Genomic DNA, 15954 nt, shown 5'->3' on the forward strand with positions numbered 1-15954 from the left:
CCAAGAACTCTTGACTTAATGTGCACACTCAACACAAGAACAAGAGATGAACCAAAGCAATTCTTGATGTCTCTTGACCATTTGGGGGTGAATTCACATCAGAGACGAGTCTACATAAAAGGCTTTTATTCTCATATAGTAAGAAAATCTTATTGGTTTTGAAGAAACTAATCTTTTCACAGAATATACTGAAAGCCTCCTACTTTTCCCACAGAAGGAAAATATAGCAAAGACAGTAAAAAAAATGGACTATTGTATTAGACGACTCAAGAATCTTAAAAGTATCAACCCAAGAAAATGCAGCTCTTTTAAAGGGATTCAATTTTTTTAAACATTAAAATTTTAATCTGAATTGCCAAATTAACGTTTTCAACTATGCATACTAGAATCTGACAAGAGGAATTATTTATAGCCTTTGTTTACAAACTTTTATGTGAAATAAAATTTCAATGTCCTATTAAGTCTATGCTCTTGCAAAGAAATCACATTTAAACAGTGTATTAGCAGTAATACATATTTTCAGAATTTATTGCACCTAATTATAAAAGCAAGCAGTAATAATATTTTGTATATTAGAGAAAAAATGATTTTAGGCCTTTTAGGATGATATCCAGATATCCATGGTGGGTCAGTGGCTAAGATGCTGAGGTTGTTGATCAAAAGGTCAACAGTTTGATGGTTCAAATCCCTAGCACTGCGTAAGAGTGAACTCCTGTTACTTGTCCCAGCTTCTGCCAACCTAGCAATTCGAAAGCATGTAAAGATGCAAGTAGAAAAATAGGGACCACCTTGGTGGGAAAGTAACAGTGCTCTGTGCGCCTTCGGCGTTTAGTAATGCCGGCCACATGACCACGGATATGTCTTTGGACAGCTCTGGCTCTTCGGCTTTGAAACGGAGACAAGCACATACATGCGAGGGGAACCTTTATCTTTACTTTATCTATTCTGGAGAAAGAACATTTGTGAGCCATTTAATTGTTCATTTGCATTAATATCTAACATAAAGTCTCCAACTTTTGTTTTATTAAATAACTTGCCCTACAGTGCTTATGTTAAACAAGCAATAAATAGCCCATGGTTCCATAGCATACTGACAAATTGTTTTTATTATGTTTTACAATAACTGTATGTGTTTCCTAGAACTCATAATCCATACTACCAACTTTTTACATGGGTAACCCTTAAAGTAACAAGAAAAATTCAGCAGGTAAGGGTTTTTTTCTACAAGCTGAGAAAAGCATCTTGGATTTCTGTTTATACTTTTAATTGATCCAGACTAATAATACATGCTATCTAATAAGTGTTTAATTCTCCCTTCTACTGCTTGTACAAATCTTCATACAAATTAGATAAAGGTGGTTTTGGCAAGTACTGTCATTCCAAATTAGTTTTAATTGATGATGCCGATGTCAATAATCTACTGAACCTTAAAATTTAACAGTCAACTGATTTATACTAACTTTTGTCACTCCAAAAAAGAGTGGAATGATTAAAATAATTTGCTTCCCATGAAACCCAAAATGGAAACTAATATTTACTCTAATCTTATACCAAAATATTTAGTAAGCCTTTCTTTTTTTACTGAAAGAGTCCTTTGTTTACAAAAACCTCCACCTACCTCCCAGGTTTTCTTTAAAACAGTATCTCCATAAGCCTAACTTCCTGCAGTTTGCCAGATTAGCCTATTTTATCACCCTTTAATTTACTTTAATTTGCTATTATACCTCTTTTCTGCCCATTTTTTTTGCAAAAACGGGGGCGTTTTTGCCTTTCCCTAACTCTGCTGAAGCCTGGGGGCCAGGGAGGACAAAAGCTTTTTTTCTTACTGGGTAGTTTGCAGGCACTCCCTTAGCTCCAATGAGGCTGGAGCTCCCCCCTCAAAACTTTTCGCCACTATGTCGGTGGGCATGGCTTGCTGAGGAGGTCATGTGACTGAGTGTGCGTGAGTGACATCAAGTTGGCCACGCCCATTCAGTTACATGCCCCCCCCCCCCCAATCTAGCCATGCCCACCAAACTGGTAGTAAAAATGTTGAATCCCACCCCTGGTCATGAGTTGGTTTATGGACATCAGGAAGTGAAAGTAGATGTTCTAAGAATTAAGACACTTAGGCTCAACTCCTCTTTCAGCCATAGACATTCACTAGATCCCTCTGGACCGTAATTCTTTCAGACTCCTCCCTTGCCCTTTGGCATGCTTCCTTTGGAGGCAGTTGTGGGACAGCCATCCCAACAATACATTAGTATGCCTCAAAATCTCCTAGTCCATTATTGAGTATTGAGTCTTTCATGGCAGTTCTCAGCCAATCAGACATCCACCATCCAAGCCCTGCCAAGTCTCACTGCACTTCACCAAACATTTATCAGCACTTTTTCACAGAGTCTCTCATGGTTCATTGAGGTAGAAGAGAGATCAGGAGCCTCTTTCCCAGCTCTTTCCACCTTCTACCAACCTCTTCAAGCTCTGTTGCTGCCAATGATCCTGATCTCCCTCTTGATCTCCCTGCCAGGGAGCGTTTTGCTCCATTGAGCAGCCACTCCTCTAAAAATAAGGCAGCAATTCTCTATGAAAACCAAGGAATGAAACTTTGGTCAGGAAAAGGATAGACGCTGGAAGAAGGGAGAGGACTTTTCCTGGAATGATCAATTCAGCTTAAAAATAATTGTGTAACCTTTTACCAATTTTACATTCAAGATTTAAGAGAGATGTTATGTTTAAAGAGACTTTTCAAACTATTTTAAAGTTGCTTCCCCCCCCCCCCTTCAGCATCTTCTTGAAGGAGGCACCTTCGGAACCAATTATTTTGGTTTGAGGGTGAGAATAATTTATTTGCTTTTTTGGCTTCTGATTAAAACTGTGAGGAATAAACTGAAAGAACTGCATGATGGCAGACAATCACTGAAAAGACCAGCATTTACAACTTCTATCTGTCCTCTGAGTAAGATAAAGGTTCCCCCGCACATGTGTGCTAGCCATTTCCGGCTCTAGGGGGCGGTGCTCATCTGTTTCTAAGCCGAAGAGCCAGCGCTGTCAGAAGACTCTGTGGTCATGTGGCTGGCATGACTCAATGCCGAAGGTGCACAGAGCACGCTTACCTTCCCACCAAATTGGTCCCTATTTTTCTACTTGCATTTTTACATGCTTTCAAACTGCTAGGTTGGCAGAAGCTGGGACAAGTAATGGGAGCTCACTCTGTTACATGGCGTTAGGTGTTCACACTGCAGAACTGCTGACCTTCTGATCAAAAAGCTCCATGTCTTAGCCACTGGAGCCACTGTATCCCCTTTTCCTTTGAGTAGTAGCCTCTAATGTAGTGTTTCTCAACCTCATCCCTGGGAAATTCTGGGAATTAAAATCCACACATCTTCTAGTTGACTGAGAAAAGCTGCTCTGATGAGTGCCTCTCTCTCTCTATGTATGTTATATGAATGTATAAATAGATTAACACAATCTTTCCTCTTTCAATACATGGTTTGTTGAATTTTTATGGGGGTGGTCTGGTAAAGGTGGTCTGTTCTGAAAGCTCCTCCTGAAGCTGTTGATAATGTTCATCTTGCTGCTATTCTGACTGAATCTTTTATCGCCACCCCATCTTAACTTCATTTAATTGCCAAAATTGATGAAAGATAAACACTCACGGTATGTTCTGGAAATATCTAAGCATGCTTAAAATGCTAACTCAAGGCTTATACCGCCAGACAATAAACTAAGCTATGAACACTTCTACTCCTGTCATATATCAGAATTTCTTTAATTAAAAAAAATGCTTGTAATAATAAAGATATTTTCAATGCATTCATGTTAACAGCAGCCACCTGTTGAAATGTAAGCTTTCCTCCTTTCCTTTGTCATAAATAGAGCAACAGACAGGACCATTATCACCCCAAGAGATTATCCACTATTCTGGGGGCTTTCCTTATTCACTAGGCTTCCTATCTGCTCTATGACCCCCTGAGAAGCTAATTTTCAGATTACCTAGATTATAGTGTAGCTTCTGAAACCTTCCTGCAGAAAGATTAGTTTCAGATGCACAGAATTCTGTTTTTAAGAGTTGGCTAAAGGAAATTCTCAAAGAACCTCAAAGGACGAAAAAATAGTTTGCCCCTTATTTAATTAGAAAAAACTAGCACTATGTGTAATAAAGAAAGTCACACAATTGCCTTTACATTTATTTTTGTTTAAGGCAACCACCCAAATTAGTTGGCTATAATATCTACTTAAACAGTTTCCAGAAGAACTGGGCTAGTTGGTAGTAACAGAAAGAACAACCTTGTGGTTCCTTAAAGACTCTGTTAAAATTCTGTGGACTATTACTATTAAACTCCATGAAAGTTACAGTATAATGAATTAGTTTAGCTTTTACTTTTTAAAGAAAACAATGAAGCTGCTTCTTACTCCGTTTTCTACCCTGCTTTTCCAGGTTTTCTTTTTCACCCCAGCTGCCTAGTTGCTATTGTTTGGGCAGGTAACACACTTCTCTAGGTAGGCTTCAGCCATAAAATTCCTTAAGGGCTTATGGAGTGCCCAAGTAATTCTCCTGTAACTAAAGATGATTGGAAGCTGATATTTTCTTCTTTAGCATTTTAATTTCGCATTTTTATTTTATTTTGATGAAAAGAATCAAGACTTACAAATAAGTCTTTTGGCAAAAAGGGCGAAAGTGGTAACCATGGGCACCTCACTGGATATTCTTGCATTAGAGCAGGGGTGTCAAACTTGATTTCATTGAGGGCCGCATCAGGGTTGTGTTGGACCTCAGGGGGGCGTGGCTGGGGGGGCATGGCCAGCTCAACGTTACTTGTGTCAGGAGTGCCTATGGTGGCCTGAATGCTCTGCCAATGAAAACGGGCTTGCGAGCTCCGTTTTCAGCTGCGACAGCTTCCTGCAACCCTCTGCCAGCAAAAACAGAGCTCAGGAGGGCCACACGCGCCCCTCCCAAGGGTCGTTTTTGCTGGCAGAGGCACCACGGGCCATTCCTTTGAGCAGCCACACAGGCCAGATCTAAGCACCGCGTGGGCAAGATTCGGCCTGTGGGCCTTGAGTTTGATACCCCTGCATTAGAGGATGGAGGATTTTAGCCACAGGGCAGCTACATCAAAGCTGCAAAAGGGAAAACCATATCTTCGAGAATATGACCGTAGTTTGGGCTAACCACGTAATTATTTTCAATAAAAATAAACTAGTTCTCTAATGTATGCTGTGGATGATCAGTCTATCTCCTAACTCAGTTTGAAACTGGGGGAAAAAATCAAGTATTTGCAGCACAGTCTTTTGCATGTCTATTCAAATCCTGCTAAATTCAGGGACTTACAATATAAACATAAACAGTTCATCAGCCTCGATAGCTATTTTCGCTGTACCTTCCTGAACTAATATATTGTCACCCTCAATAAAAATGTTCTGACAAAAGTACAGTGAGAAATTTCACCTTCTGTTGAGTATTGATTGAAAAAAATTGATGTGTGGATGTGGGTAAAGATATGCAAAGTTCCAGTTCATGCTGCAGAAACTGGTACAAATGCTAAAGAGTTGAACAATCTTTTTTGCATTTTGTGTTCACTATCAGGACCTAAAATCTTCTTGCAAAGTCCTAGTGAACATTTGAAAAATGTTCTGGCTTAATGCATGATTCCATCTAATATAAATTCTGCTTAGATGCTTGGCATTATGTAACCATTTTCAATATGCATTAAAAGTTTGTATAAACTCTAGTTCTATAATTAGTCACAATTGCTTTGAAGCTAGTATGCCATTCAATGGAAACTACAAATACTCTATGGTAGTGGGTTTCCCGTTGGTAACCATCCTCCCAATCCCTCCAAAGCCCTCAGGAACGAATTAAACTAATAGCCAAATGATGATTTACATGGTAAGTATTACTAACCTTATATCATGGTATTGGTAGAGTATAAAAACTGAAATAGTCTTGTCACTAACTATATATAGTTTCACTATATATACTGTGTAAGAGACCTACCATATTTTTCAGACTATAAGACGCACCAGACTAAGACACACCTAGATTTACAAGAGGAAAACAAGAAAAAAATAGTTTTTTGCTAACGCATGTAGCATTTTCGCCCTCCACGGCCCCCAGAAGCACTCTGCAGTGTTCTGCATGTCCTGTTTTCGCCAAAAACGGGCCCGGTTTCACCAAAAAAACACGCCCATTTTTACCAAAATCACGCCCATTTTTGGCCTGCAAATTGCTTCTGGGGTGCAAAAATGCAACACGCAGAGCCCAAAAACGGGACATGTGGAACATTGCAGAATGCTTCTGGAGTTATTTAATGACTGCATTTATGACAGCCATAGAACTGGTGCTTTACGGCTTATAAAGCACATTGGCCATCATGAATGGTTGTGCCATGGCTCCCCCTCCCCCCCGTCTGATGGCAGCATATTGGACACATGACAAAAGAGTCACTTTTATGACAAGTTAAATATTCTGTGGTCATGTGACTACAATTTGCAACTTTTTTTGCCATTTTCCAGCAAAAGCTTCTGTTCCAATAAATAGATTTACATTTACCACCATCATAACGCTTTATAAAGCCTTAGTAAGGACACACATTGAATAGACTGCATCCAGTTTTGGTCACCATATTAGAAAAATAGGTTAATAGACCTTGAATGTCCCTTTCAGCTCTATTCGAATTTGAGAATCTGATTGAGATATTAACAATCACTACAAAAATCGTAAAATTATATCAGGTCAAGTGAGCTCCTTACAACTGTAATGTTTTACAACCAGATTTTAAAGTCCCAACTATGGTTATAAATCGAGGAGAACCGGTATATTTAAAACGTTGTTCCTCTATGGTATATTTGATGTGACAATTGTCCCTTTGTTGCGCGTATTTGTGCTAAAAAAAAAATGCTTAGAACGGGGTGGTACATGAGTCTACACTATTTTAGGCTCAAAACAGATTGCCAGGAAACGAGAATACAACATGAAAAGTTACTCCAATACTGCACCATGTAACATACGCAAAATTCCATTCATGCAGAATTGCAGAAAATGTGAATTATATAAACAGTTTTGTGACATTTGTATTATAATTATAGCGATGAACTCGTTTCTTCCTTAAAGCATAGCTTTTAGCATGGCATATCATTCCTGGAAATTATGCTTGCTTTTTCCATCATAGTTTGGCATTGCTCACCAGAAGGAACAACTATTGGCAGATAACACAGCCCTTGCTGTACTCCACAGACCATCTGTTCCAATCCGCATTTCATTAGCACTCATAAATACTTATAACTGGCTTATCAGTGAATGATAGGCCGTCTTTTAAAGTCTGATGGAGCTCTGGCTAAAGCAAACACTTTTCAAAAAGTGGATTTCTGTTGTCGTTTTCTTGTGGAACAAGACGTGTGGCAATATTCTGTATATATTTTAATGCAAATCTACATTATAATTTAGGATTTAAAAGTAAAGTCGTTTTTTAACCAAAGCAGTTTTAGTTCACGTGTGTCCAGTCTTTTCAGCAATAATCCGATGACCATTTTCTTAGCAGCAAGACCCATTTGGGAATTATTCCTACTCATATATGGATATTTTTGTCCTGATAATTCAGCTTTTCAGCTATAAATGCCTCTAATTTGGGCTCAGGTTTTTTTTAACCGTAAGTAAGAAAAACTTTCAACGAATAGCATGCATACACACACACACACACACACACACACACACACAGAGTGTGTATGTATGTATGCATGCATGCATGCATGTATTCACATTTTTTATGTAAAATCCAGCACTACTACCGGTATATAATTCTCATTGAAAATACGTAAATTTAAACTCTATAAAAAAAATTAACATCTGAGAAAACAGCTCTTAGCCAAGAAGTAAAATGCATATACAAAAAAAATATTGGGAAATTAAAGCAGAATGTTTCTACTCAGTCATAACCTACAGAGAGGAAATGCAAGATCAGAGTCATTGGTCATAACTGAGTCTCACCTCTGAATATACAATACATATAGAACCTCTTAAAAACCCATTATGTGTTGTGTTTGCCTTGCTCTGTGATATATTGTGTAAATGAAAAGAATTTGATTAAAATTCTAAATTGGTTAGAATATAAAAAAAGGAAGTTAGAAATTAAACACATTTGGGTTTTTCCCACCAGTTCCCTTTTTTCCTGATTTCTTTCTTTTAACATTTGTAAACCACAAGAAATAACAATAGAGTGGAAACTTTAGTTTTAGGTATTAAGCTCAAAAATTGAAACTTTTCTAATATTATAAATGAATTCAATGCATTTTGCAACTGTTTATCAATGCTATACTTATTAATTGTACAGCTTAGCAAATCTTATGCTCATTAACCTTTTAGAAATCATATTTAACACTGACATAAACTTTTCAACTGAAGTGCTGGTACTGATGTACCTTTACATGCTGCACAGGATTTTTTAAATATATATATAGTTCATCTGTTATGAGCAACTCTCTTGTACTCTGCATGTAAAAGCTATTCATAATTAAACATACAAAAGCATATGTCAATCCCTTTCTACCATCAGCAGAGGACTGCATAGGAGTCTGTTCTTATAAAAGTAATAAACCTGTTACATTATACATAATATCTGATTCAGCACACAATATAATAATGTGTTTGTGTGTATGTGATTACACACACATGCATGCTTGACTCCACTGAAATTCTGCTGCCCAGCTGTGTCAGGTATTTTGCTGAGAAATTAAATTGGACTCTGCTGCCTTTTAATAACATTTTAATGGCTCAAGCTGTGTATTTCTTGCTCCTTGAAGTGATTTTAAAGGTCTCTGCGTAGCAGTTGTTTCCAGTCCATCTTTTTAAACTTATGCAAAATGGATGTCTATTTCACTAACTAACCAAAGCTTTAACTACTTTCTACATTTCAGAATTCTTTATCCATTGGGACTGGCCATAAGGATAATGTTAAACACACTCTATCTGCTCTTACGCTCCTGAAGTGGCTCTTCGGCTAGGGTTGCATAAGTCTGGGCAATCTCTGATTGGTAGAAAAAGCTCTGTATCTCTTTGCTGTTCTAGCACAACTTTACAGAAGCCAAAAGTAACTGGGTGCAGTTGCTATGATTGTTTTTGATAATTTAACAGGGAAACACACACACACTTGTAAGGATTCCATCCATTTCCACTCTAATGATTGCCAGATTATAATAAATTATAAAGTTTTTTGGGGCAAAATAATTCAGAAAATCAGAGTAAATTCAAATGTATACAATCCCCATATAACAAAATAACAGTGTTGGAAGGTCTTCTTGTCCAATATATTCAAAGGCTGAAATTGTATAACATGGTTACTATATTAATCCATTTTCTGGATTCAGGTAATAGACTAAAGCATAAACTAATTTCAAGTTAGATTTACAAAACCCTACAAAACACAAACTAACTCTAACCAGTATTAGAAGTATACCAAAATTAGCAAATGCAAATTTAAGCATTAGAATTTTAAATGATCTGATTAAGTTTCATGCAAATATGCAAACCATAAACATAACCCAGCCCATATATTTATATACACTTTTACATATATATAAAGAATTCCAAGACCATGAATTTTAGTTCCACCTTAGGCACAAAAACGATCTGAGTGACTTTGGCTCAATCACTCTCTCTCTCTCAGGCCTAGAAAGGTGGCAATGGAAAACCACTTCTGAAATCTTGCTAAGAAAACTGCGCGCGCGCACGCACACACGTACACAAACACACACACACCTTTCTAGCACACTGGAAGGAAAAATAGCAATAGCAATAGCAGTTAGACTTATATACCGCTTCATAGGGCTTTCAGCCCTCTCTAAGCGGTTTACAGAGTCAGCATATCGCCCCCGCAGTCTGGGTCCTCATTTCACCCACCTCGGAAGGATGGAAGGCTGAGTCAACCTTGAGCCGGTGAGATTTAAACCGCCGAACTGCAGATAGCAGTCAGCTGAAGTGGCCTGCAGTACTGCACCCTAACCACTGCGCCACCTCGGCTCTTCAGAAAGAAAACTGCAATTAATAAATATCCATTTTATAATATGTATCCAGTACTGTCTGTGATATTTGTACATATAAATACAGTGGTGGGTTCCGGATTGCCGTGCAACCAGTATGGTGTAACGAGGCCAGGCGTCCACCACATGCACATGCGCAGCAGGTGCATGCGTATGTATCGCCTGCGATGCTCCAGCTGCTCGGTGGAGCGCCACACAGGAGCTGCACGCGCCGTGCGCATAAGCCCTGATCGGCTCAAATACAGGTAAGGAGGGCGGGCGAGCAGGTGGGCCCTCTGGAGCACTGTACTGGAACGGTACTTGGTACTCCCAGCAGGCACCAGTATGCCCGTACTGAGACATACCGGTCATATCCCATCACTGTATAAGTAAAAACTGCCAAGTGCATCTAAGAATTGGGGTTGCTCTTATGTTGATGACAGATGCCAAACCTACTAGTGTTTTAGGACTGAGGAACAGATCAGTTAGCTGAAGGCCGAGGTGGCGCAGTGGTTAGGGTGCAGTACTGCAGGCCACTTCAGCTGACTGTTATCTGCAGTTCAGCGGTTCTAATCTCACCGGCTCAAGGTTGACTCAGCCTTCCATCCTTCCGAGGTGGGTAAAATGAGGACCCGGATTGTTGGGGGCAAGAAGCTGACTCTGTAAACCGCTTAGAGAGGGCTGAAAGCCCTATGAAGCGGTATATAAGTCTAACTGCTATTGCTATTGAATAACTATGAATCTCCAAAATACATGTAAAAATAATGCGAAGTGTTTCTAGATGTATACACAAAAGGCACTTAACACCATTAATTCCACTCAACCAACAATTTAAACTGGGTATCAGAAACTCGTATCTCTCCAGATGTTGGAATCAAACTTCCTGCTTCCTCATCTTCAACCAAACTGCCTTAATCTAGTGAAAGTTAATGTTCAACAATATGCCAAAATACCTCTGTTGCCCATAATTACATTTCAGACAGAAAAAATGAAGAACAGCACATGTAGCAACGAGCCAGGAGAGGTTCTTAAAATGATTTTTAAATGTCCTTTTGAAAATTATAATAAAATGTTATGTGGTGAACTGCTTTGACAATTCCTAATGGAATGGCATGAAAGAAATGTTCTCACAAATAAACAAAAATAGATAATGGTGGATAGTTAGGGCAGCAGCAAACAGCACTCTCTTTCTTCCTATTTTTATTAACAATTATACTCAAGGGGCATTTAGTTAGGAATGTGTAAAGATAGTTTGTAGAGATATGCATAATTACAGATCTGGGTACTTAGTTTCAAATAAAACATTGGTTATTTAAATGTACTCCTCCTGTAAGCTAAACTGTGCCACTGGGCTCATATGCTGATAATGCAGGGAATTATCTTTCACTTAGTAAATAAAGACATGTCACAATGGTAAATATTGGTAGCCTCAAAACCCATTGCTAGAAAAGCATTTTATAATAGAAAATCAAAGGGCAAAAAATACAGTGCCCTGCCTCCCACAACATGAATATCTGACTGAATTGGGGGGTGGGTGGGGGTGGCACGCTGTTATTATTATTTTTTGAATGATCCAAAACAAATAAAGAAAGGCACTGACATTTTTTTCAGAATCAGATAAAAAGAACGAGTCAATGAATAATATAAGGAAAGCGACAAGTCTTTGACATTGTTAGAAGTGGAACAATGACTAGAAACTGGGATTAAGCTTAAGAAAGCTAAACTGCACAATATGTGTTTGGAAAAATCTAAATCTATGAGATGCATCACAGTTCCCAAACAGCTGAATTTTGCCTAACATGTATTGATCAAGCAATCATTTATGGAAGATTTCTTCAATCCTAGCAATTCAGAGACGCCAACTCTTGCAGAACTGACTGATTCGGTGACTCTAATTCTGATTCTTCCTTCACAAAGCTGTTTTGATGAAGTTTTGGGAATTATGTTCCCAACACATCCTGGGAGTGCCAGGCTGGAGGAGGACGACCTTAAATCTAGCTGACCTTGGCAGATTTGCTGAAGTTAAAGTTTCACATTGGTAAACTATTTCTGACTGTTTTCTGCCCAGTGTACCTAGCACCAAACAAAGTTTTCTTTATGACTGGGTCTCATATCAGCTGTCTATTAATGGAACTGCCAGGTTTTCTATTAATGTCCTTCATGGCCACTCTTTTCCTACCTTTGTTGTTGTTGTTGTTGTTGTTGAAAGAATCATGAATACAGGTTGGCAGAAAGCAACCGAGAAAGGTTCTTGGAGCTGTTGCTTTCAGGAGGCCTGGTGTCTCATTTTAGAAAAGAAGAAAAATGTATCTTCTACCGGTTTAATCAGAATTGGATGTAAAAATGCAGGCAAGAGCTATGTTTCCCATTTCAAGAGCTGATTGAGAACATTTGTTTATTCATTGGTAAGGTAAAGGTAAAGGTTCCTCTTGCAAATATGTGCTAGTCGTTCCTGACTCTAGGGGCCGGTGCTCATCTCCATTTCAAAGCCAAAGAGCCAGCACTGTCCGCAGACGTCTCCGTGGTCATGTGGCCAGCATGACTAAACGCCGAAGGTGCACAGAACGCCGTTACCTTCCCACCAAAGGTGGTTCCTATTTTTCTACTTGCATTTTTATATGCTTTCGAACTGCTAGGTTGGCAGAAGCTGGGACAATTAACAGGAGCTCACTCCGTTACGTGGCATAGGGATTCGAACCGCTGAACTGCCGACCTTTCTGATCGACAAGCTCGGCTTCTTAGCCATTGAACCACTGCGTCCCTCTTATTTATTATTTTTACTTTATTATTTTTACAAATAACTCAAGGCAGTTATGCCCTGATCTACCTAACATACTTTCTTCTTCCTATTTTTCCAATCCATTTGGTGATCTCTCCCATTTGGTGATTAGACGAAGTAGCCACTGATTACAGATTTGAACCCTAATTATTGTATTGTATCTCAGGGGTTGCTGCAAAGAAGAGGGAGTCAAACTATTCTCCAAGGCACCTGAGGATAGAACAAGAAGCAATGGGTGGAAACTAATCAAGGAGAGAAGCAACTTAGAAGTGAGGAGAAATTTCCTGACAGTTAGAACAATTAATCAGTGGAACAGCTTGCCTCCAGAAGTTGTGAAAGCCCCAACACTGGAAGTCTTTAAGAAGATGTTGGATAGCCATTTGTCTGAAACAGTATAGGGTTTCCTGCCTAGGCAGGGGGTTGGACTAGAAGACCTCCAAGGTCCCTTCCAACTCTGCTATTGTATTATCTTCAGGCTCCTGGTCAGCTTCTGTAACTTGAATGTAGCAAGTAATTAACTTCCATGCATTCTTCATGCCCACCCAGACTTGGTATCATCTTAGGAATAGGATAAGCACACAAAAGGAAATTGCTATTGTGCAGGTACAGGATTTATGTTGAATGTATGAAAATCAGAAGCATATGCCCTTTCCAGTGAGTCTTTCTCACATTCATATTGTATCCACCCTGCTCAAATATAGTCACTGAAAAAGAGAAAGGAAGGAACAAACAGGTGGGAGGGAGGATTTAAGGTCAAGGAAAGGAAGAATGTCCAGTCTGTCAAACACTTTGAAACTTAGCAGAAACAGACGCTTGATGTGATTTCTTACATTACCCTCCCTCACAATTCCATCCATCTGTTCTCTATTGGATTAAAACACAATTTAGTACCAATAAAATCTCCATACCTCAGCTATCCCTCCCCACAAATCGGATCATTCAGGAAATAAAGTGGTTTCCATCCACCTTATTTTTGAACCCAGGTACCCAAACAAGATAGATAGATAGATAGATAGATAGATAGATAGATAGATAGATAGATAGATAGATAGATAGATAGATAGATAGATAGATAGATGTTACATTACACTGTAAAATAAAAAGAGGGGCATGCATAAGTACACCAGCATGCCTACTGTCCCTGTCCTACTGTCCCCATTTACTCATATTCATTTCCTTTATTCATGTCCATGTTCATACTTATACCTGCTATCCTGTACATGTTTCACAAACTAATAAATAAATAATACACAAGAGTATAAATTCACACACCTATATTCCAAGGACTATATCAGGAAATTTGCAAGGTTGAACTAAACTAAGAATCAGTGATCAAACTTAAACCATTGAATCTCCAGATGCTGGCGTTAGCTGCAATGCCAATCAGTTTCAGACTGCTAGAACCTGGTTCTGTTTACAGATGCTTAAATACTTGAATCAGTTTTAAAGAATAGACACCTCCACCCATCCCCCGCCCACAGACAGTATACATTTCCTTTTTCGACCAGATTTGTTTTACCCGGTCCTTCCAAATACACATTGCATGGGTGAATGGAGGGCTCTAGCTTTGGAACGCCATTTGTCAGAAATGGTAAAGGGTCTCCTGCTTTGGGGGTGGGGAGGGTTGGACTGGATGACCTACAAGGTCCCTTCCAACTCTGTTCACCTGTTAAAAGCAGTGGGGAATCGGTGCTAAGGATAATAGTATCTTTATGCAACACCACTAGAAAGTATTTGACGTTCATTATGGATAGTCCTTGACTTGTGCCCGCAATGGGGACCTCTCTTAACATCTTCCATTTCCACTTCCCCAATGAGTTCCTTGGATGCAATTCCCATTCATTCCAGCCCTTTGGCAATGTTGGCTGGGGATAGTGGAGCTGCCATCCACCAGATTGGGAAAGGAGCAGGGGGGGGGAGTTGTCAAATTGCACATTTAGATCGCCACAACTTTCTCAACCAACCTCACACAAAGCCCCAGAGTGCTTTCTTCCACCACTGCAACGCTTTTCTACAGGTTTGTGTGTGTGAGAGAGAGAGATTTACAATATACTGCAAGGTGCCTTCTGGGTTGCTGTTACCCCCTCCCACAGGTTCTATTACCCATAAGAAGGAAAGCAGGAAGGGGGGGGGGGTAGAGTCGGTGGTCAGAAGCCCCGTTGAGGGACATACCAACCCAACAGTCTCACCTGTCTTCTTTGCGGTCCGCAGGAGGTTGCCGTCAGGGCACTTGGAAATCCTTCCCCGGGACAAAACCGATTCCAAAGGACCTTATTCCTATTTTTTTTAAAATTAAAAAAAAAACTTTCCGTGTTCCCAGCAAAAACACCCCAGTCCAGCTTGTGGGTGTTGTTGTGATTAAGCTCTCTCTTCCCCTCAAGCCTGAAAGACCTCGGCTTCTCTTGGCTTTTGGCCCTTCGCGACCTTCCAGATGGATTGGGAGTGGTCGGTTCACCTCCCTCGTTTTCGGGAGCAACCTCTCCTACCAACCCGTTGCTCCGAAGCCAAACCTCTCCTCTCGCTTTTCCCTGCCAGCCTGCCTCGCCTCTCTCTCCCTCTCTCTCTCTCCGGTACTGTGGGAGGCGAGCTGGGAAGTGAATGTCAACGCACGAAATGAACGCGTTTCGTTCTTTTTCTTTTCTTCTTCTTGTTCTCAATCTTTCTGGACACGTCTGTTCTTTTTTTTTCCCCTCCCTCCTCTCCTCCTCCGGAAGAAAATATATCTTAAGTTGTTACATTTGCGTTTGTCTTACTGCCGCCACCCTCCCCCCCCCGCGCGCGCCTTTTCTTTTTTTTTTCTTTTGAAGCCGTTTCTTTTGAAAGAACCAGTTGCAAAAAGAAGGAAAATATCCCTCGATCTTAACGATAATTTCGATGGGAGTCCCGGCTTAGAAACAAATGTGGGAAGTTAAAAAAAAAAAAAACCCGCCCCCCTCTCCTAGAAAAATGAAATATCCTGGGAAATATTGTAAAGGGAGAATATTATATTTCCCTGGATCAGAAATGGAGAAACGTGTTTCTAGGCAGGAAGCAGACTCACTCTTAATAGCCCCCACCTTTGTCAATAGGCCATTAAAAAGCATGGGCATGTCTATTCTACATAACAAAGATCTCCCCCTTCCGCACCAGGGTGATAGGATTAAGGCATGATAGCATTAGCCTTTTACCCATCTCACCGCACC

At 39.8% G+C, this 15954-nt stretch overlaps 1 protein-coding gene across 2 annotated transcripts in view; it reads right to left on the bottom strand.

Annotated features, from left to right (window-relative positions):
• The window catches only part of SPATA13 (spermatogenesis associated 13), a 93541-nt gene extending 78498 nt beyond the window's left edge, over window positions 1-15043 (bottom strand). For both annotated transcript variants that reach the window (XM_087721229.1, XM_087721227.1), the window contains exon 1: window positions 14962-15043. The gene's annotated coding sequence lies outside the window, so the exon portion shown is untranslated. The remainder of the gene's footprint in view (window positions 1-14961) is intronic.
• Window positions 15044-15954: the final 911 nt, after the last annotated feature.

The sequence above is a fragment of the Thamnophis sirtalis genome, unplaced genomic scaffold (assembly GCF_051295495.1).
Source record: "Thamnophis sirtalis isolate CommonGarterSnake01/CBP01778 unplaced genomic scaffold, rThaSir2_p1.2 scaffold_8, whole genome shotgun sequence".
In the NCBI taxonomy this organism is placed as follows: Eukaryota; Metazoa; Chordata; class Lepidosauria; order Squamata; family Natricidae; genus Thamnophis; species Thamnophis sirtalis.